Below are 21,711 nucleotides of genomic sequence, written 5' to 3' on the forward strand. Positions count from 1 at the left end.
GATTCGAGGGCTTGCAGCTGGAAAGTTGAGGATTACCGTTCTTAGGTTCCTCTCGTATTTAATACTTCAAGGAACCGATGGGGTAGTTGTTGTGCCATAAAATCTCCTAGGGCTTATTTTATAGCCCATCATATTATTTGGGCTTTATTTAGGTCTACTAGACTTATTTGGTAAATGATATTGGGCTTCACCATGGTTATTTGGTACAAGAAGGTCTACGGACTTGCACTGGAAGCTTAATGAAGGCTGCCATCAGAATGTGGTTGCACCTGAGAGCGCTTTAGGGTTACCTCTGCGAGGGATTACCGCTAAGTGCATCCTGGCTTGCAGCTACAGGGCTGCAGTTAGGGGATGCCGCTGGCAGGGCTTCCGCCGCCTGGGCAGAACGGCAGGCAGACTCCAAGCAGGACTCTTCTTCCTTATTTCTAGGAGGACGAATTAGAAGTATATTGGGAGAATATCAGCTATCATTTATCTACAAATTAAGGGATAAATACGTGCATTATGGAGATAATTACAAACGGGTGGAGATAATTCATATATATTCGGATAATCATGCAAGATGAAGGCATCAAGTGACCTACTTGGAGTGGGATACCGCTAGATAACTACAAGTGGAAGTTGTTTTATCCTAACTAGAGGAGATAAGAGCTTATCTCTTCAGAGTCCTAACTCAAGAACTACATGGGCTTGATCCCTATAAATAGGGTATGTAGGCACCTTGCAAAGGGACGGATTCAGATTCATTTACTCACGAGTTCTAGACTATAAAGAGAGGCACGTGTAACCTTTGTGACGTACATATTTGGGCAATTGCGGGACGGAATTCCATTATTCTGGCCTCGTTGCTTGGTCCTTTGCGAGCTCAGCCCTTAAACACATTTGTTTTTCTTTAGTTTATGTTAACGGTAGACCCTAAGAGCTAGCCGTGATTATCGTAGTTACAACAAATATCCCTATAATTGTGCTATACGGTTCTGGGGGTGTTGTATCAATTCCTCTCACAACAGTGGCTATTAAATAGTTCTTGGGATTTCCTCTATTCCAATAGCTGGGTTTTTTTTGGGCTATTTATGAAGTAGAGTAATGATGTTTCAGAAATATGTAGGGCCATGAGGAGCTTGATGCTGCCAGCTTGCGTGAACATGAAGAGTTTATGAAAGTTAAAAATATTGCAACTATAGAACTTGGAAGATATGAGATTGAGACATGGTACTTCTCCCCCTTTCCACCAGAATACAATGACACATTGAAGCTTTACTTTTGTGAATTTTGTCTGAATTTCATGAAGCGTCAAGAACAACTTCAGAGGCATATGGTGAGTTTAGCATCAATACTTAAGTTTGGATCGTGCTTTCAAATAGTACCTTGTGTCCTCTTGAGAAGTGCTCTTAATAATGTTATCCATATAAGAATTGTTAATTTGTTGTACTAAATCTGTTGATGCAAATAAAAAACATTGTACCGTTTGCACATTTAATTTTCTCACGTCACCCAATTGCTTGCAACTGATACTCGTGGGCTATATTCAAAATTCCTTTGTTAGCTAAATCTTGTTATTTGTGCTTTTGTTTCAGTTGATTCCTTTCATTTATTGACCTTTAATTTTTTCAAAACATGTATTCAAGTATAAGAAGTAAGCATTTTAAGGTTTATAATTGAATTTCTGTGTAGAGGAAATGTGATCTCAAACATCCACCTGGTGATGAAATATACTGCAGTGGTACATTGTCAATGTTCGAGGTTTGTTTACATGATCTTTAAGTTAATATGTTAGTTGTTTCTTGTTCCTTGTAATATTGGTCTATTTCATTTCGAAACTCAGAATTGCTAGCTTACTATTGTACTTATCATATCTTCCTTCATTTGTTTAGGATGTTACCTTTGAGTTTTACATAATACTATTTGTAATCAAGCCCTTCAGTTCTTATTTGTAATATTTCCTGATATTTTCTTATGTTCTTGTGTACTTAATGTCTTAAGTTGTATATAGTCAAAGATCTTCATACTTGTATTTTTTTTAAAAGCCTTACTTTAGCTATGTGAGTTTTGATGCATGAAATAGGTTGATGGGAAAAAGAACAAGGTGTATGGGCAGAATCTTTGTTACTTGGCAAAATTGTTTCTTGATCACAAAACACTTTATTATGATGTTGACCTGTTCCTGTTAATATGCCGTGTGAATGTGATGATAGAGGATGCCACATGGTTGGATACTTTTCCAAGGTATTCTATTCTACTTCATAGTTGTTTCATTTCTTCAAGACGTTGTCTACTAGGCTGGGTATATTTCCATATGATGGTGTTTTCCAAGTCTTGTTGTGTTCTAAATGTATGATTAACTCATCTTTTTCAGTTGTATATGTGTTTCTGTTTGTTATAACAGAAGTTAGTACTGAACATTGGACATGATGTTCTGAAGTTCCCTGAAATCGTATTTAGATTTGCATTCTTGACTACAAATGCTTAAATAAGTCATTAATCACTGCTATAGGATGAGGTAATTAGTTTTGTTTAGTCTGAATTTTTGGTTCGGAGTCAACTTAAGACTTTGGAGAACTATAACGCTTGGTTGAATGCAGAAGAACATTCAGATATTTGCTATACTTTTCGCAAAGAATATGTCTACCTGGGGACACTTGTTGCCAATAGTAATCTTTCTTTTCCTTTTAAATTGGCAGCAACTGGACATTAATTGGTTTCGGTTATCTGCAATAAAATTCTGTGTAAAAGTTTGTTTCTTAAGTATTGTTTCACTTTTAAATTGCCTAGATACTTTAAATGATTGAGCTGACGAGGCCATAGTGATGCCAATGTGAGACCCAAAAAACTACCTTTTAATTGTATATGTTCTGGTGATGCAGGAAAAGCACTCGGAGGAGTCTTACAATTTGGCATGTATACTGACGATTCCTCCCTATCAAAGAAAGGGTTATGGAAAATTCTTAATTCCATATTGTAAGATCTTTATATTGTTTTTATGTCATTTTAATCTTCATATCTGTAATAGAGTTCCTTGTATCTGAAACTGGATCGTCCAAAACCTATGCTTATGTTTCAAGGTTTTGGTTCAGATGTTTATTTTTCAAATTATAGGTTATACGAAGCTCAAAAACTAAAAGTAATTGTTAACTCATCTAACAATAATGTTGTTCCCTTTAATAATGGATGATACCTTCACCAGTTGTGAAAGGACATCTTCGATAAAAAGATTATTTTGATATTTGCATAACTTACATAAAATTTAAATTCACTTAGAATCCTCTCCAATAGGACATCTTTATTTAATTGATTCCGTCAAAAGTCAAATGGTCAAACTAGCTCAAAAAGAATTTCCAAAATTATATTTATATCATATAAATATAAATGATACTCCTTGTTTACAAAAAGATTTTCAATATTTTTCTAAGGAGTATTCAAAGTTCTTACACCGCAATTTATCGGACGAGAAATATCGATTAATGATATCTTCTTGTTTTAGAATTGCAAAAGCAAAATGCAAAAGAAGCTTGAACAAGGAATATACATTCATTATATTCTTTAGAACACTCTTTTGACATTTATTTGAAGAGACAAAAATTTATTACTCAAGTCTTTTATTTTAAAGTAATTTATTCCCAACTATTCAACTTATTATTTTACGGAATAAATTATTTTAAACTCTCAAAATATCTCCTTCAAAATTCAAAATATTTTATCTTCAAGGAAATATATTTCAAAGTGTTTACTCAAGTCAAAATATTAGCCAAAGTTCTGTTCAAACTCGCAAATGGCTAATCGTATTTTATTCAAACCCGGAGACCGGTTTTTATCGTTTTAAATCCAAATAAAATACTTCTACTTGCTAGAATGACTTGAAACTTGAGATGGATCATTTGAATAATGTTTTTGGTGTATAGTAAAATTTTCGTAATTTTCTGAGAAGTTTAGTCCGGACGCTATTTTTAGGGGCTGACTGGTATCTTTGACTGGACGTTTGACCTAGTCAACATTGACCAAAATTGACCAAAATTTCCATATCACCATTTTCCAATATTTTATGATTTATCATATTTTTGGTGTAATTTATTGGAGGTTTCGGAAAATCGTCGCGTTTAATAACGATACAAAGTTACGTTATTAATCAAATTCTCGGGAAGCGTGCTTGTCTTTTAGTGACACAACTCAGCTGAGATTTCTCCCATAAAGTTGTTTGTCTTCTTGTGCAAGTGGCCAACAAACACAACAAAACCACAATCCACACCTTTTCAATCTCCACCCTTTATTTTCCTTTCATCTCAACCATTCACTCCACCCACTTCCCTCTATAAATACCCACCTCCCACACACCAAATACTCCCAAGCTAAGAGCCAAGAAAGTGCTGAGATTTTTATAAGTGTTCAAGATTTTCAAGTTTATACTCTCTCTCTCTAATACTTCATCTCCAAAACCTTCTCTTTCTTAAATATATATTCATGTATACAAGGTTTTGATTCTCAAGCTCTAACCCACCAAGTTAGCTCACCCACAACCACTTCCAAGACTCCGTAGGGGCTGCCCAAGTTCGTCCAAGTGCCCAAAATCCGGCCGAACCTCCGGCGAATTTTTCCGGCGAACTTTTCCGGTCATCTCCCGTAAGTGGTTTCTTCTTAGCTTCTTATTTGTGTCTTAACCGACCATTTTGTTGCAGGACTTTGTACTTAAACTCTCTTCATCTTACAAGTTCTTCAACAAGGTTCTCTAAAAGAGACCAAAAGATCCGGATTTGTTCAAGATATAAAAGATACATACATCTCTCTCTTTTTAAAGAGAACAAAGAAAGAACATCCGAGGAAGTACTCGATCTCTTCAAAGAGACAAAAGATTTGAACATAGTTTCAAGAGTACTTAATCTCTACAAGAGATTTGTGATAAAAGCATCGTCGTCCTTCCATCTATCACCTTAGTGTTGTGTGGAAGAAAGATTCACGACAAAAGAGCTTTTAATCACTATAGCTTCAAAAGCAAAGTTTAGCAACTTATTTGTTGTTATTATCTTGGCTAAACTTTGAGAAGCTAAAGAAAGCATATTCGATCCCGCACTAACTTAACTTTACTATCTCGGGAAAATATCGAATATTCCGAACTATTGTTCGAGGAAGCTTTCTACATCCTAAACTTCAAAGAGCACAACTCAAAGAGGCTAGCCACCCACATTTTATTTATCTTGGCTTTATCAAGTTGTGCAAGAAGTTAAAGAAAGGATATTTTACAATCTCCGAGATCTCTCATTATATCTCAAAACGGAGTTTTGTAAACCAAGTATTCTTTGATCAACATTTTGAATCAAAAGAAAAGAATACTTGTGTAGCCTTAAGCATATTTTGCTTAAAAGAAAAGGCTTGATTAATTACTCCCAACTTAACTATACTTGGAGTAATTAAACGTATACTTGATCTTATATTTTAGATCCAAAGAAAGTATACTATACTTGACTATAATATTTATAACTTGAATATTATTGTCATCTCCGAACTAGTACAGTAACATACTAGTTCAAAACTCATCTTTTATAACTTGTTTGTTTTGTAGATATTGTGTTCTAACTTTTGCAGTGAGGTGAAGTGAAGTGAGGTGATTCTTGTTCTAAGACCCAAGTCTTAGACGAACTAACGGGGAGTTAGTCGTCTTCGCACCGTGAAGAAAAGAAAAGACCCAAGATCTAAGACCTAAGATCCAAGACCCGCAAAAGCTTAGGAATACAAAGACTACACCAAGGTTCTACACCGACTTTGAAGAAGTAACGGGGAGTTACGTTCTAAGATAAGTCAAGTAGAGTTTTTACATTTATTGTGAGGTTGTAACGGGTAGTTACGAACCAAGATAAATATTTGTAAGTTTAGATTGTAAAGGCTTCTCCGCCGGCTATAAGGAGTACATCTTTCTTATAGTGAAAAATCTCGAGTCCGGAGAGGAGCTCGGGGACTGGACTAGGGGTGAGAGAATCTATTAGAGGTTGCTCCATCGCGAACCAGGATAAAATCGACCGTGTGATATTTGCTCTTTACTTCCGCACATATAATTGCTAAACAACACGGTAAAAATATTTAAAACTTGGAAAATATTTTTAAAAGGCAATTATAATTTTTAAATTGGATATTAAGCTATTCAACCCCCCTTCTAGCTTAATTTACGCCTTATTCAGGACCTAACAATTGGTATCAGAGCTGTGCTGCTTAACGTGTTTGTCAAGTGATTTTCAGATCTACAGGCACAACAAGCAGTGATCTTAAATGGCGTATTTGAATACCATTGGCTGCGGTGAAGGTCTATCTAGCTCTCGACCACCTCTATTCGATGGCACCAACTTTGCAACATGGAAAACGAGATTTCGCATCTATGCTAGATCTCAAGGCGTCAAAGTTTGGATGGCTATAGAGGATGGCATTATCATTCCAACCAAAATTATTGATGATGTCATCTACGAGAAGAAAGTGAGTGAATATACTCATGAAGAGGAGGATAGAATGAACATCGCCGCCAAAGCTGAAATGGTTCTCACAAGTGCACTTGCTGAAAAAGAATACAAGCGTGTGAATAATTGCAAGTCTGCACAAGAAATGTGGAACAAACTTGTGGTCACCTACGAAGGAACCACCGATATTAAAGATTCTCGAATGGATACTTTAATCATGGAGTACGAGAACTTTAAACTCCAAGAAGGAGAAAATATCATCGACATGGAAACGAGATTCACTCGTATTGTCGATGAGCTTGCTCAACTCGGGAAGAACTACACGCAAAATGAAAAGAATCGACGAGTTCTTAAATCTCTTCCTCCGAGTTGGAAAGTCAAAGTTACAACAATCAAAGAGATGCACAATCTCAATGATTATCACATCGACAACCTCTTTGGAAATCTTCGTGCTTACGAGGAAGATAATGTTCCGGATATCGTCGTTCCTAAAGTGGAAGAAAAGAAGAAAAATATGGCACTCAAGGCCATATTAATCGATGATGATGACAACGACGAAGAGTTGAACGAGGAACTCAAAAATCTTGATGAAGGCGAAATCGCTTTATTGACAAGACAACTTCGTCGTGTGCTTCAAAGCAAAGCTCAAAGATATGGAAAAGGCTTCCTCAAATCAAACAATCAACAAAGAGTTTTCAACTCTAATGGAAGGCCTAATTACTCTCAAAACTACGCTCCTAACTACAAGAGTAATTTTCCTGCTTCGGGCTACAACAAAGGCAAAGGAATTCAAAATTCAAATTCGAATTCCTACAACAATGCAAACAACAACAACATCAACAACAACAACAACTATACTTCTCCTAAGCCTAAAGAACATGTTCCAGAGGAGACACAAGATGTTTGTTTTGAATGCAAACAACCGGGTCACTACAAAAGGGAATGTCCTAAGCTAGCCAAAGGACGTGTTCTCGTAGCAGAAAACGGTTGGGATCTAAGTGAGGATGAAGAAGCCTCCGAAGCAAGCGAAGAAATGGTTAATCTATGCTTAATGGCTTCGGATGATGCATCTACTTCTACGGAAGATTCAACTACGAACCAAGAGGTAAGTGGTCCCTCACGAATATTAGACAATATGCATCTATTTATTGACTCTAGCTTAAATCTGCTTGACATGACTAAAAGTGATTTAATTGATTTGCTAGTTCATATAAATAGTAGATATTGTGATGCTGATCAACGGTTCCTATCAATATGGTCGGAACATGAAAAACTCAAAAGTTCGAGTAAAGATCAACAAAAAGAGTTGACTCGAATAAAGGAATCAATGATCAAAAGTGAGGACGAGATAAATTCCCTCAACGATCAAAATGATCCCCTAAAGCTTGAAAACAACAAGTACAAGGATAACATCACAAATCTCGAAGTAGAGAATGTTTCCTTGTTACTTCAAGCTGAAGAGTTGGAAAATGAGAAGTTACAATTAAATGAAAATAATTGTAAGCTTCACGTTGATGCGTTAAACTTGAAGATTCTAAATGAATCATTGACTCAAGAAAGAACAACTCCGAGTCATCAAAAGAGCTCTCTTGAAATTGAAAAAGAGATGATCCTAGTCTTAAAAGAAAATGAAAAGTTTCAATTGGAAACACAAAGACTAAAGGATGAGAATATTAAGCTCTTATCTCAAGTTAAGGATCAGGAGATATCCTTAAATCAAAAGATTAATTCTTTGATTAAAGAAAAAGAAAATCTTGAGATAGTGGTTCAAAGATTCACACATGGTAATGAGATACTAAATAAGATGGTATACTCAAAGAACTCCTTTAACCGTGAAGGTTTAGGATATGATATAAACACTCAAAGTAAACGAGTGAAACCATGTGTGGAACCACCTAAAGATGCTCCCACACCACCAACTCTAAAGTGCTCATATTGCAACAAAATTGGACATTCTGTCTCGTTTTGTAAATATAAGAGTGGTGAAATTAAGGGGAAGCATGTATGGATTCCAAAGGAATCAAAATCATACACTCGGGTTGACAAAGCTATACCAAAGAAAAATGGTGCCAATAAAAATCAAAGGCAACCAAGGTTTAGCTACCATCAACAACCAATTGCGTTTCAAAGTAGAAACGAAAGAAAGAATACAGACTCTAGAGGCAATATTCCTAGAAGTCATTATGTGCCTAAACAGAGTTTCTATCATCACCCTACTCCTTATCATAGTTATGATAGAAACTATGTGCATCCTAGAAATGATTTAAGGCAAAATGCTTATTATGCTAGGAATCATGCATCTAGATCTTTGTATGTGCTTCAAAGTGATTATCCTATGCCTAAATTCTATTATGCAAACTCTAGAACTGCTTATGTTGGACTAACCCCTGGACCCTCAAGACAAAAGGGTACCAACAAGTTTTATTGATTGTGTTTGTAGGTGTGCCTTGCTGCTAAATCAGACATGTGGTACCTTAATAGTGGATGTTCGAGGCATATGACTGGAAACAAGTCACTCTTAAACAACATTAAAAAGGTTGCTGCTGGAGATGTCACATTTGGAGATAGTAGCAAAGGTCGCATCATTGGAATTGGGGACATTGGAAATGATCGAGTCAAAATATCAAATGTTCAACTAGTCACCGGGCTGAAATACAATCTTCTTTCAATCAGTCAACTTTGTGACAATGAATACAAAGTAATCTTCTATCCTACTCACTGTTCTATTTTGAACAAGGATGGAAAGTTGGTTCTTACGTGCACTCGCAACAAAAATGTCTATACATGTGACATGGGCAAAATCAAGAATGTGTGCCTAATCACTACAAATGATGATCCATGGCTATGGCATCGAAGATTGGGGCATGCAAACATGAACCTAATCAAGAATCTTTCCGCAAAAGATCATGTTCGAGGGATACCAAAGCTAAACTATCAAAAAGATCACATCTGTGATGCTTGTGAGATTGGAAAGCAAATTCGGGCGACTCACAAAGCAAAATCTATGATATCTACTTCAAGGCCTCTCGAGCTTCTACGTATGGACTTAATTGGACCTGTTCTGGTTCAAAGTCTCGGAGGGAATTCTTATACGCTGGTGATAGTTGATGATTATTCAAGATATACGTGGACGGAATTTCTCAAAGCTAAAAGTGATGCTTTTGAATCTTTCTCCGCTCTATGCAAAAAGATTCAAAATCAACAAAAGAATACCATTGTCTATATACGGACGGACCATGGTAATGAATTTGAGAATTCTAGCTTCAAAACTTTTTGTGATGAAAATGGAATCACTCATAACTTTTCGGCTCCCTATACTCCTCAATCAAATGGAGTTGTCGAAAGGAAGAATCGGACGCTGCAAGAAATGGCGAATACAATGCTAAATGAGTATCGTCGGCCTAAGTACTTTTGGGCCGAAGCAATGTCAACTGCTTGCCATATTCTAAATCGGGTGTTACTCCGACCAATAAAGCTGCAAACTCACAAAGCTACTTCAAAGTATTCGGAAGCAAATGCTATATTTTGAATACCAAGGATTATCTCACAAAGTTCGATCCAAAGTCAAGTGAAGGCATCTTTCTTGGTTATTCGAAAAACAGCAAATCTTATCGAGTATTCAATCTCAAAACTCTTGTGGTGGAAGAGTCGATGAATGTGGCATTTGATGAGTCAAAGCCATCTTCTAAATACATTGATCTTGTCGATAAAGATGATGATGGACAAGATAATGTGGAAGAAGTTATTCGTCAATTTAAGAATATGGATTTTGGTACATCTACACCAAATAATCCATTGGAATTAGCTAATGTTGAAGATGATCTCCCGAAGGAAATTCCTGTTGTTCGAAGTCATCCCCTGGACAACGTTTTGGGTGACTTAAACAAAGGAGTTCAAACGCGCTGACAAGTTCAGAACGTTGTTAATCATCTCAGTTTTCTATCTCAAATTGAGCCCAAAACTGCTAACGATGCATTACTAGACGAGGATTGGATCTCTGCAATGCAAGATGAATTGCTCCAATTCACTCGAAGTAAAGTTTGGGAACTTGTTCCAAAACCTGAGGATACTTCTATCATTGGAACAAAGTGGGTGTTTCGCAACAAACTTGATGAAAACGGAACGGTTGTTCGAAACAAAGCAAGGTTAGTTGCTCAAGGATACACTCAAATGGAGGGTATTGACTTTGATGAAACTTATGCACCCGTAGCTCGAATTGAATCCATTCGAATGCTATTAGCTTACGCGTGTCATAAAGATTTCAAAGTATACCAAATGGATGTGAAATCTGCATTCTTAAACGGGATACTCGAGGAAGAAGTTTATGTCAAACAACCTCCCGGTTTTGAAGATGCAACACATCCGGAGTATGTGTATAAATTGCACAAAGCTCTATATGGCTTGAAACAAGCTCCGAGAGCTTGGTATGAAAGGCTAAGTAAGTTTCTGTTCGACAACAACTTCAAAATGGGAATTGCTGATAAAACCTTGTTTACACGACAAGAAAAAGATGATATCCTACTTGTCCAAATATACGTAGACGATATCATATTCGGCTCTACAAATGCTACATTGTGTAAAGAATTCTCGGATAGCATGAGCAAAGAATTCGAGATGAGTATGATGGGAGAATTGAACTTCTTCTTGGGATTGCAAATAAGGCAATCTAACGAAGGCATCCACATCTCTCAATCAAAGTACTGTAAAGAGATGTTAAAGAAATTTGAAATGGATGATGCCAGACCCATCTCTACTCCTATGTCTACATCCAACAAATTAACGGAAGATCCAAAGGGGATTCCTGTAGACATAAAGAAATATCGGGGAATGATTGGAAGCTTGCTTTACATCACTGCAAGTAGGCCCGATATCCAATACAGTGTTTGTAAGTGCGCACGATTTCAAGTGGCACCCAAGGAATCTCACTTATCCGCTGTCAAAAGGATATTGAGATATTTGAAAGGAACTACTGATCTTGGTCTATGGTATCCTAAAGGGTTGTCATTTGACTTAGTGTGTTTTTCTGATTCTGACTATGCCGGGCATCTAGTCGACAGAAAAAGCACTAGTGGTACATGCCAGTTTCTCGGTGGATGTCTTGTCTCGTGGTTTTCAAAGAAACAGAATTCCGTATCGATATCTACTACGGAAGCTGAGTATATAGCAGCCACAAAATGTTGTGCTCAAATTTTGTGGATGAAGCAAACATTGGCTGACTATAATGAGAAATTTGATGTGGTCTCAATTCTGTGTATTAACACAAGCGCTATTGATTTGAGCAAAAATCCAGTGCTACACTCGAGATCAAAACACATCGACGTAAGGCATCATTTCCTACGTGATCATGTGAACAAAGGAGATATAAAAATGACTCACATTGATACGGAGAACAATGTTGCTGACATTTTCACCAAGCCACTACACTCGGAACGATATGCCAAATTGCGCTTGGATCTCGGAATGCTGGAATACACTAAATAATTTAGTGTGCAGGTTTGCGTATATTTATATTTAAATATATATATATATTTATTTTGGGTAAAGATAACTTACATAATTTTTAGTTATCTTACGAGCAAATAAACTTTTCGATCGAACGTCTCAATATCTCAAAAATTCAGATTCATTGATGAAGAAATTTGTCAATCGGATTTTGTGAGGTATTCGAGAAATTCGAAGTAATCGATCAAATTGTTTGTTCGAGCGAGTATCATTCAATACTTCTAAGATACTGAAATTATGCACTTTATTTTCCCAATATTGGTCAAATATCTTTTAGTTTATTATCTTTGATATATATATCTTTAATAATTATGTAGATGATTATTTTAAAGATTTTAATATATATATATACATATATTATTTTTGCGTGAGTTAATCCAGATCAGCCAACAAGCTTAACCATTTTTTTTGTTTGATTCACAAAATCTCAGCCGCTCGATTTTACCAGATTTAATCTGGATCGTTCAGTAACAAAAATACATATATGTATTATTTTTGTATTTTGTGCGTAGTGAAGTCCCTTCTCTTCTCTCTCGAATCCTTGCAATACAACTGCATCAATCTTCATCGATTGAACCCTAAATTCTCTGGGGATTCTCTTTGTGGTTTGTACTGTTGGGATTTTCTACAAACGCATAATTTCATTCTTGAATTCGTGTGTTTAATGGCTGGTTTGGTAAAAGTAAATTGATTTCAGTTCACTCAAATCCAAATCTTTTCAATAGATTTGGGGCTTTCGATTGAAATCAACATTTTTAGCTGCTGTATAGCTGATTCCATATTTATTTTTTACTGAACCTATCTAGTTGTGCATTGGGTGTACTGTTTAGACTCAATCATAGAAGCTATGTTGAGTTAGTCGCTGTTTGATAAGCCTTCACACACTCTCACTAGCACACATGATCATAGCATCTATTGTATAATTTCTAATTCTATGCTGAGATGCTACATGTATCACGAGTCTGGATTGTGAAAAGGAAATGAAGTATAGCAGTCTCCTTGATTTGGCAGAGCCGATATTGCTGCAAAAGGCTGATTGATTAACTGCCACTCGTCTGAAAGCCAAGTCTGGGTAGCTAATAAAGCTTAAATCGAAAGCATCAGCCTAGGAATTTCAGAAAATGTCCTGTGTGGATTGACTCCACAGGACGAGGTAAGTTTTTGAAATCTCTGCTAAATAATTGGATTTGAAATGAATTGGTATTTTCTTGTAAAATTGACAAGGACTGATAATCTTGATAAATAGTGTATTCAAGGTGTTGGATATGTTTGCTATGTTGATTTTAACTGACTGCCTGTGTGTAATCTTAGGTTATTCTGGTTAAAATTGGTTTGTTGATTTAGAATCAACTATGACTATGATTGAGTGGTTATTTGTTTGTTTCTCTCTTAACTGATTATATTCAGTACTCATAAGAGAACAGGTAATATAAGCCTGTTGATGTTTAATACTTGGTCAAAATGAGAACTGGTTATTAAATTCTCTTGAAAATGAGTTGTATATACTTGTTATTCTTAATGATTCGTGTTTTATAATACACCTCTGTAAACATGCTTTGTTATACTAGTGATTAAATGAACTCATTGCTAAAAAGAATGTCAGAGTTATGAAATATGTTTTTTTTTCTTGCTTGATAAATTTGTACTTATGGGAATGACTTCTGTCCAAATACTTATTGTTGGATGCCAACTGGGATTTTTAGTTATATATGCATCCATGTCATACCATGTCTGTAGAAAAACTTTACTCAGAAGCACAAATATATACTTTATACCCTGATGAATGTACTTTATAATGCCAACTGTCCTATATTGTACATGACTGTCTGCAGTAGGGCTGCTGAGCAGTTGCATCTATTAGTACTTATTGTGCTTTACACACTATAGTCTGGACTTTCTAATCCTGTTTATATCACCTATTCTACATTGGCTCCATTCCACTGTGCATTTTAGACAGAAATTACATGCATTCTGCTGTATTTCAATTATCTTTTCTTGCACATAAAGGTCAGTCTTAGGTCTGCTGTTCAGTCATGTCTAAGTGTGCTTATTGATAGACCACTGCATACTCTTTTGAATTTCAGCATGCCTAAATAAATTACTGAAGAGAGTTGGTTTATTAAAACTGAACTTATATGCTATTTAAATTGATGCCAGCTAAGTCATGTCTTGTGTGTTATATCATGCCTGCAGAAGACTTATTTCAGAGGCATAAATATATTCCTATATGCTCTGTTTTTACAGCTATTGATAAATGAGTGTACTTTGATGTATACCAATTGTCTCACCATGCATAAATCTTTCAGCTGTATAACTGTTACACAGGTGTACTAAGTTGTACTTGTAGCACTGTATTGAGACTTTGAGAAATTTTAATAACACCTATGTACTTTTGACTGATCACTTCTCTGCAGAACTGTTTTGCATTACAAGTTGCCTTGATATTGCTGCACTTAGATCACATGTAGTCTGTTGATAGTCAGTATTAAGAATGCAGGACACAAGAAAATATCTTGTTAATCTCAAAAATCAGCTGATGTGCTGTAAATTGGAACACAACAAGCCAACCTCCTGTTTTATCTAAACAAAGACAGCTAATTGGACTTCAAAATTGATCAGGTGTATTCTGCACCTTTATATAGTAACTATCCTGCTGAAATTTGCTAAAAGTCTCTTGCCTGATTATTATAGGTTAAACTGAGTTCACCAGTTACATTTCAAATGTTAAATCTATGTGATAGTCTGAAGAATGACTAAAATAATTAAGTGTTCTGCTCATGATTATCAGCTCTGCCAGTAAAAACATCCATAGTATGAATTTTTGTTGAATTTGTAGCATGCTGGAAACAAAAATCTTATCTGCTGCAGCTATTTGTATAGGCTACTTAGGTGTGCATTTCATTATTTCTACCATCTGTTGCCATATTTGACTGGTTGCCTGGCTTGATTTATTTGAATAGTTTATGCCTTCTGTTTATAATCTGCTTGGAATATCTCTCTAATCTCTCTAAATCTTATTCCTGCAGTATGAAAATAGTTGAAAAGATGATTTCCTGTATATTTTAATCACAAATGACTGTTCATGTGATATAACATTTGTGTTGATTAACATGAGACTTCCTTGATTAGTTAAGTAGCTTGCTTCGCTATTTTTTAATTCATACATTTACAGGAACTCCTTTTGGTTGTAATATATTGTCCCTGATTTCTACTCAGTTTAATGGTTGTTTATACTCTGGAAGTGTAGTTGTAGGACTGCAGGGTGAAGCACAAGTAATGATCGTTTAAATTTGGCTGCTGAATATTTCTGTATGGTTTCTGATTGCCAATAATTAACTCTTGAAGAGTTCTGCAGCTAAGTAGACTTCACAAGTATAGCTACTGTCCAGGTGTTTTCACTTTGTGATATTCTATAACTGGATTAACTTGGTATCAGTCTAAATAAAAGGTATCATTGTTATACTCAATTTTTTAAGCTTCTCTATCAACTGATTGTCTAAATATAGTCTCAAAACTGCTATTTGGTTCTGTGGTTTCTATAAGATATGCCTGACTTTTATGCAAATAGATGGCAAGAATGAATTATAGAAATTACCTGAAGCATGCTGTAAACAGACTCTTGAGGAAGTTATATCTGCTTGCTAATTGTCCTGTACCATGCTCCTGAAATTCAGTCAATTTCTAGCTTCCGTGAGAGACTTTTAATTGTCTTGCCTGTCTTGATGAATTATCATGTTAGTTCTATGTCAAATTCTGGAGAGTCTTTTCTATAACCTGAACTTATCTTGAATATATATATATATATATATATATATTTGCTTTTACAAGTATTCTCTGTGTTAATAAAGAATAGTACTTACAAACTTCTATTCTATTGTATTACTTGAGTTAGTTTCTTTATGCTTCTGCAAGACAGTACATTTGTTATCATGTGACTGATTGAATAAGGTTCAGTATGCAAGACTCAATTTCTATATCCCTGGGTGAGTTATTTAAAATGAAAATTAGCTTAGTATTTATGCAGTCTGATTCAGTGTCAAGCAGGTGCTGCTCTCACAATATAGTTTTCTACATTATCACTCTGCTCTCTTGTATACTTTCTAACCAACTAATTTTGCAGAAGGATCAAGAAGTTAATCACTACAACTCTTGGGTGAAGGATTTAATTTTTCAGTTTATTTGTTTAAATGATTGATAAAACTATCTTGACTCTTGTGCTTGAACGAAAATGAATATATTGGCACTCAAAAACTGTCATGCCATGTTCTATTTCTGATATATGATGGAATCAGTATGGAAATCGTTGTCAGCATACTCATTCTATTTGCTTTATAACTGATTAATACTTTTGTTCATACATATAAATTTTTTTTGAGGATTATCACCAACATTCTCATAGATTTTAAATTCAACTAGTTTTTCAAATTCTGGGTGATATGACTCTGACAAAGAAAATGCATTTATTAAACAAAATCTAGCAAAGTTGTACCCTGATTGCCATGCTCATTTTGTTTCCCCACTTTATAATTTTAAATATTGCTTTTTGGCATTTTCCAAACAAAAGGGGAAGAAGAAATTGGACTCCAATTTTAAAATTTTAAATATTCACTAACTATATTCTTTTTGAGCCCATACTGACAAATTAAAATTGCCTTGTGCAGGAATCAATCAAGAGGATTTAGCTTGTGTGCTCCTAAATTTTATGTGCAAAAATAATTTTCTGAAAATCCATGCATACACGTAGGGGAAGCACACACCTAAAAATTTAAATTTTATGTTTGTTTGGCAAATACCAAAAAGGGGAAGATTGAAAGGACATCTTCGATAAAAAGATTATTTTGATATTTGCATAACTTACATAAAATTTAAATTCACTTAGAATCCTCTCCAATAGGACATCTTTATTTAATTGATTCCGTCAAAAGTCAAATGGTCAAACTAGCTCAAAAAGAATTTCCAAAATTATATTTATATCATATAAATATAAATGATACTCCTTGTTTACAAAAAGATTTTCAATATTTTTCTAAGGAGTATTCAAAGTTCTTACACCGCAATTTATCGGACGAGAAATATCGATTAATGATATCTTCTTGTTTTAGAATTGCAAAAGCAAAATGCAAAAGAAGCTTGAACAAGGAATATACATTCATTATATTCTTTAGAACACTCTTTTGACATTTATTTGAAGAGACAAAAATTTATTACTCAAGTCTTTTATTTTAAAGTAATTTATTCCCAACTATTCAATTTATTATTTTACGGAATAAATTATTTTAAACTCTCAAAATATCTCCTTCAAAATTCAAAATATTTTATCTTCAAGGAAATATATTTCAAACTGTTTACTCAAGTCAAAATATTAGCCAAAGTTCTGTTCAAACTCTCAAATGGCTAATCGTATTTTATTCAAACTCTCAAACTTCTACTTGCTAGAATGACTTGAAACTTGAGATGGATCATTTGAATAATGTTTTTGGTGTATAGTAAAATTTTCGTAATTTTCTGAGAAGTTTGGTCCGGACGCTATTTTTAGGGGCTGACTGGTATCTTTGACTGGACGTTTGACCTAGTCAACATTGACCAAAATTGACCAAAATTTCCAGATCACCATTTTCCAATATTTTATGATTTATCATATTTTTGGTGTAATTTATTGGAGGTTTCGAAAAATCGTCGCATTTAATAACGATACAAAGTTACGTTATTAATCAAATTCTCGGGAAGCGTGCTTGTCTTTTAGTGACACAACTCAGCTGAGATTTCTCCCATAAAGTTGTTTGTCTTCTTGTGCAAGTGGCCAACAAACACAACAAAACCACAATCCACACCTTTTCAATCTCCACCCTTTATTTTCCTTTCATCTCAACCATTCACTCCACCCACTTCCCTCTATAAATACCCACCTCCCACACACCAAATACTCCCAAGCTAAGAGCCAAGAAAGTGCTGAGATTTTTAGAAGTGTTCAGGATTTTCAAGTTTATACTCTCTCTCTCTAATACTTCATCTCCAAAACCTTCTCTTTCTTAAATATATATTCATATATACAAGGTTTTGATTCTCAAGCTCTAACCCACCAAGTTAGCTCACCCACAACCACTTCCAAGCCTCCGTAGGGGCTGCCCAAGTTCGTCCAAGTGCCCAAAATCCGGCCGAACCTCCGGCGAATTTTTTCGGTGAACTTTTCCGGTCATCTCCCGTAAGTGGTTTCTTCTTAGCTTCTTATTTGTGTCTTAACCGACCATTTTGTTGCAGGACTTTGTACTTAAACTCTCTTCATCTTACAAGTTCTTCAACAAGGTTCTCTAAAAAGAGACCAAAAGATCCGGATTTGTTCAAGATATAAAAGATACATATATCTCTCTCTTTTTAAAGAGAACAAAGAAAGAACATCCGAGGAAGTACTCGATCTCTTCAAAGAGATAAAAGATTTGAACATAGTTTCAAGAGTACTTAATCTCTACAAGAGATTTGTGATAAAAGCATCGTCGTCCTTCCATCTATCACCTTAGTGTTGTGTGGAAGAAAGATTTACGACAAAAGAGCTTTTAATCACTATAGCTTCAAAAGCAAAGTTTAGCAACTTATTTGTTGTTATTATCTTGGCTAAACTTTGAGAAGCTAAAGAAAGCATATTCGATCCCGCACTAACTTAACTTTACTATCTCGGGAAAATATCGAATATTCCGAACTATTGTTCGAGGAAGCTTTCTACATCCTAAACTTCAAAGAGCACAACTCAAAGAGGCTAGCCACCCACATTTTATTTATCTTGGCTTTATCAAGTTGTGCAAGAAGTTAAAGAAAGGATATTTTACAATCTCCGAGATCTCTCATTATATCTCAAAACGGAGTTTTGTAAACCAAGTATTCTTTGATCAACATTTTGAATCAAAAGAAAAGAATACTTGTGTAGCCTTAAGCATATTTTGCTTAAAAGAAAAGGCTTGATTAATTACTCCCAACTTAACTATACTTGGAGTAATTAAACGTATACTTGATCTTATATTATAGATCCAAAGAAAGTATACTATACTTGACTATAATATTTATAACTTGAATATTATTGTCATCTCCGAACTAGTACAGTAACATACTAGTTCAAAACTCATCTTTTATAACTTGTTTGTTTTGTAGATATTGTGTTCTAACTTTTGCAGTGAGGTGAAGTGAAGTGAGGTGATTCTTGTTCTAAGACCCAAGTCTTAGACGAACTAACGGGGAGTTAGTCGTCTTCGCACCGTGAAGAAAAGAAAAGACCCAAGATCTAAGACCTAAGATCCAAGACCCGCAAAAGCTTAGGAATACAAAGACTACACCAAGGTTCTACACCGACTTTGAAGAAGTAACGGGGAGTTACGTTCTAAGATAAGTCAAGTAGAGTTTTTACATTTATTGTGAGGTTGTAACGGGTAGTTACGAACCAAGATAAATATTTGTAAGTTTAGATTGTAAAGGCTTCTCCGCCGGCTATAAGGAGTACATCTTTCTTATAGTGAAAAATCTCGAGTCCGGAGAGGAGCTCGGGGACTGGACTAGGGGTGAGAGAATCTATTAGAGGTTGCTCCATCGCGAACCAGGATAAAATCGACCGTGTGATATTTGCTCTTTACTTCCGCACATATAATTGCTAAACAACACGGTAAAAATATTTAAAACTTGGAAAATATTTTTAAAAGGCAATTATAATTTTTAAATTGGATATTAAGCTATTCAACCCCCCTTCTAGCTTAATTTACGCCTTATTCAGGACCTAACAATTGGTATCAGAGCTGTGCTGCTTAACGTGTTTGTCAAGTGATTTTCAGATCTACAGGCACAACAAGCAGTGATCTTAAATGGCGTATTTGAATACCATTGGCTGCGGTGAAGGTCTATCTAGCTCTCGACCACCTCTATTCGATGGCACCAACTTTGCAACATGGAAAACGAGATTTCGCATCTATGCTAGATCTCAAGGCGTCAAAGTTTGGATGGCTATAGAGGATGGCATTATCATTCCAACCAAAATTATTGATGATGTCATCTACGAGAAGAAAGTGAGTGAATATACTCATGAAGAGGAGGATAGAATGAACATCGCCGCCAAAGCTGAAATGGTTCTCACAAGTGCACTTGCTGAAAAAGAATACAAGCGTGTGAATAATTGCAAGTCTGCACAAGAAATGTGGAACAAACTTGTGGTCACCTACGAAGGAACCACCGATATTAAAGATTCTCGAATGGATACTTTAATCATGGAGTACGAGAACTTTAAACTCCAAGAAGGAGAAAATATCATCGACATGGAAACGAGATTCACTCGTATTGTCGATGAGCTTGCTCAACTCGGGAAGAACTACACGCAAAATGAAAAGAATCGACGAGTTCTTAAATCTCTTCCTCCGAGTTGGAAAGTCAAAGTTACAACAATCAAAGAGATGCACAATCTCAATGATTATCACATCGACAACCTCTTTGTAAATCTTCGTGCTTACGAGGAAGATAATGTTCCGGATATCGTCGTTCCTAAAGTGGAAGAAAAGAAGAAAAATATGGCACTCAAGGCCATATTAATCGATGATGATGACAACGACGAAGAGTTGAACGAGGAACTCAAAAATCTTGATGAAGGCGAAATCGCTTTATTGACAAGACAACTTCGTCGTGTGCTTCAAAGCAAAGCTCAAAGATATGGAAAAGGCTTCCTCAAATCAAACAATCAACAAAGAGTTTTCAACTCTAATGGAAGGCCTAATTACTCTCAAAACTACGCTCCTAACTACAAGAGTAATTTTCCTGCTTCGGGCTACAACAAAGGCAAAGGAATTCAAAATTCAAATTCGAATTCCTACAACAATGCAAACAACATCAACAACAACAACAACTATACTTCTCCTAAGCCTAAAGAACATGTTCCAGAGGAGACACAAGATGTTTGTTTTGAATGCAAACAACCGGGTCACTACAAAAGGGAATGTCCTAAGCTAGCCAAAGGACGTGTTCTCGTAGCAGAAAACGGTTGGGATCTAAGTGAGGATGAAGAAGCCTCCGAAGCAAGCGAAGAAATGGTTAATCTATGCTTAATGGCTTCGGATGATGCATCTACTTCTACGGAAGATTCAACTACGAACCAAGAGGTAAGTGGTCCCTCACGAATATTAGACAATATGCATCTATTTATTGACTCTAGCTTAAATCTGCTTGACATGACTAAAAGTGATTTAATTGATTTGCTAGTTCATATAAATAGTAGATATTGTGATGCTGATCAACGGTTCCTATCAATATGGTCGGAACATGAAAAACTCAAAAGTTCGAGTAAAGATCAACAAAAAGAGTTGACTCGAATAAAGGAATCAATGATCAAAAGTGAGGACGAGATAAATTCCCTCAACGATCAAAATGATCCCCTAAAGCTTGAAAACAACAAGTACAAGGATAACATCACAAATCTCGAAGTAGAGAATGTTTCCTTGTTACTTCAAGCTGAAGAGTTGGAAAATTAGAAGTTACAATTAAATGAAAATAATTGTAAGCTTCACGTTGATGCGTTAAACTTGAAGATTCTAAATGAATCATTGACTCAAGAAAGAACAACTCCGAGTCATCAAAAGAGCTCTCTTGAAATTGAAAAAGAGATGATCCTAGTCTTAAAAGAAAATGAAAAGTTTCAATTGGAAACACAAAGACTAAAGGATGAGAATATTAAGCTCTTATCTCAAGTTAAGGATCAGGAGATATCCTTAAATCAAAAGATTAATTCTTTGATTAAAGAAAAAGAAAATCTTGA

General features: G+C 35.4%; 1 pseudogene; it reads left to right on the plus strand.

Annotated features, from left to right (window-relative positions):
• The window catches only part of LOC108192758 (histone acetyltransferase of the MYST family 1-like), a 66,229-nt pseudogene that overhangs the window by 31,521 nt on the left and 12,997 nt on the right, over positions 1–21,711 (plus strand).

Source organism: Daucus carota, chromosome 5 (assembly GCF_001625215.2).
Source record: "Daucus carota subsp. sativus chromosome 5, DH1 v3.0, whole genome shotgun sequence".
NCBI classification, from domain to species: Eukaryota; Viridiplantae; Streptophyta; class Magnoliopsida; order Apiales; family Apiaceae; genus Daucus; species Daucus carota.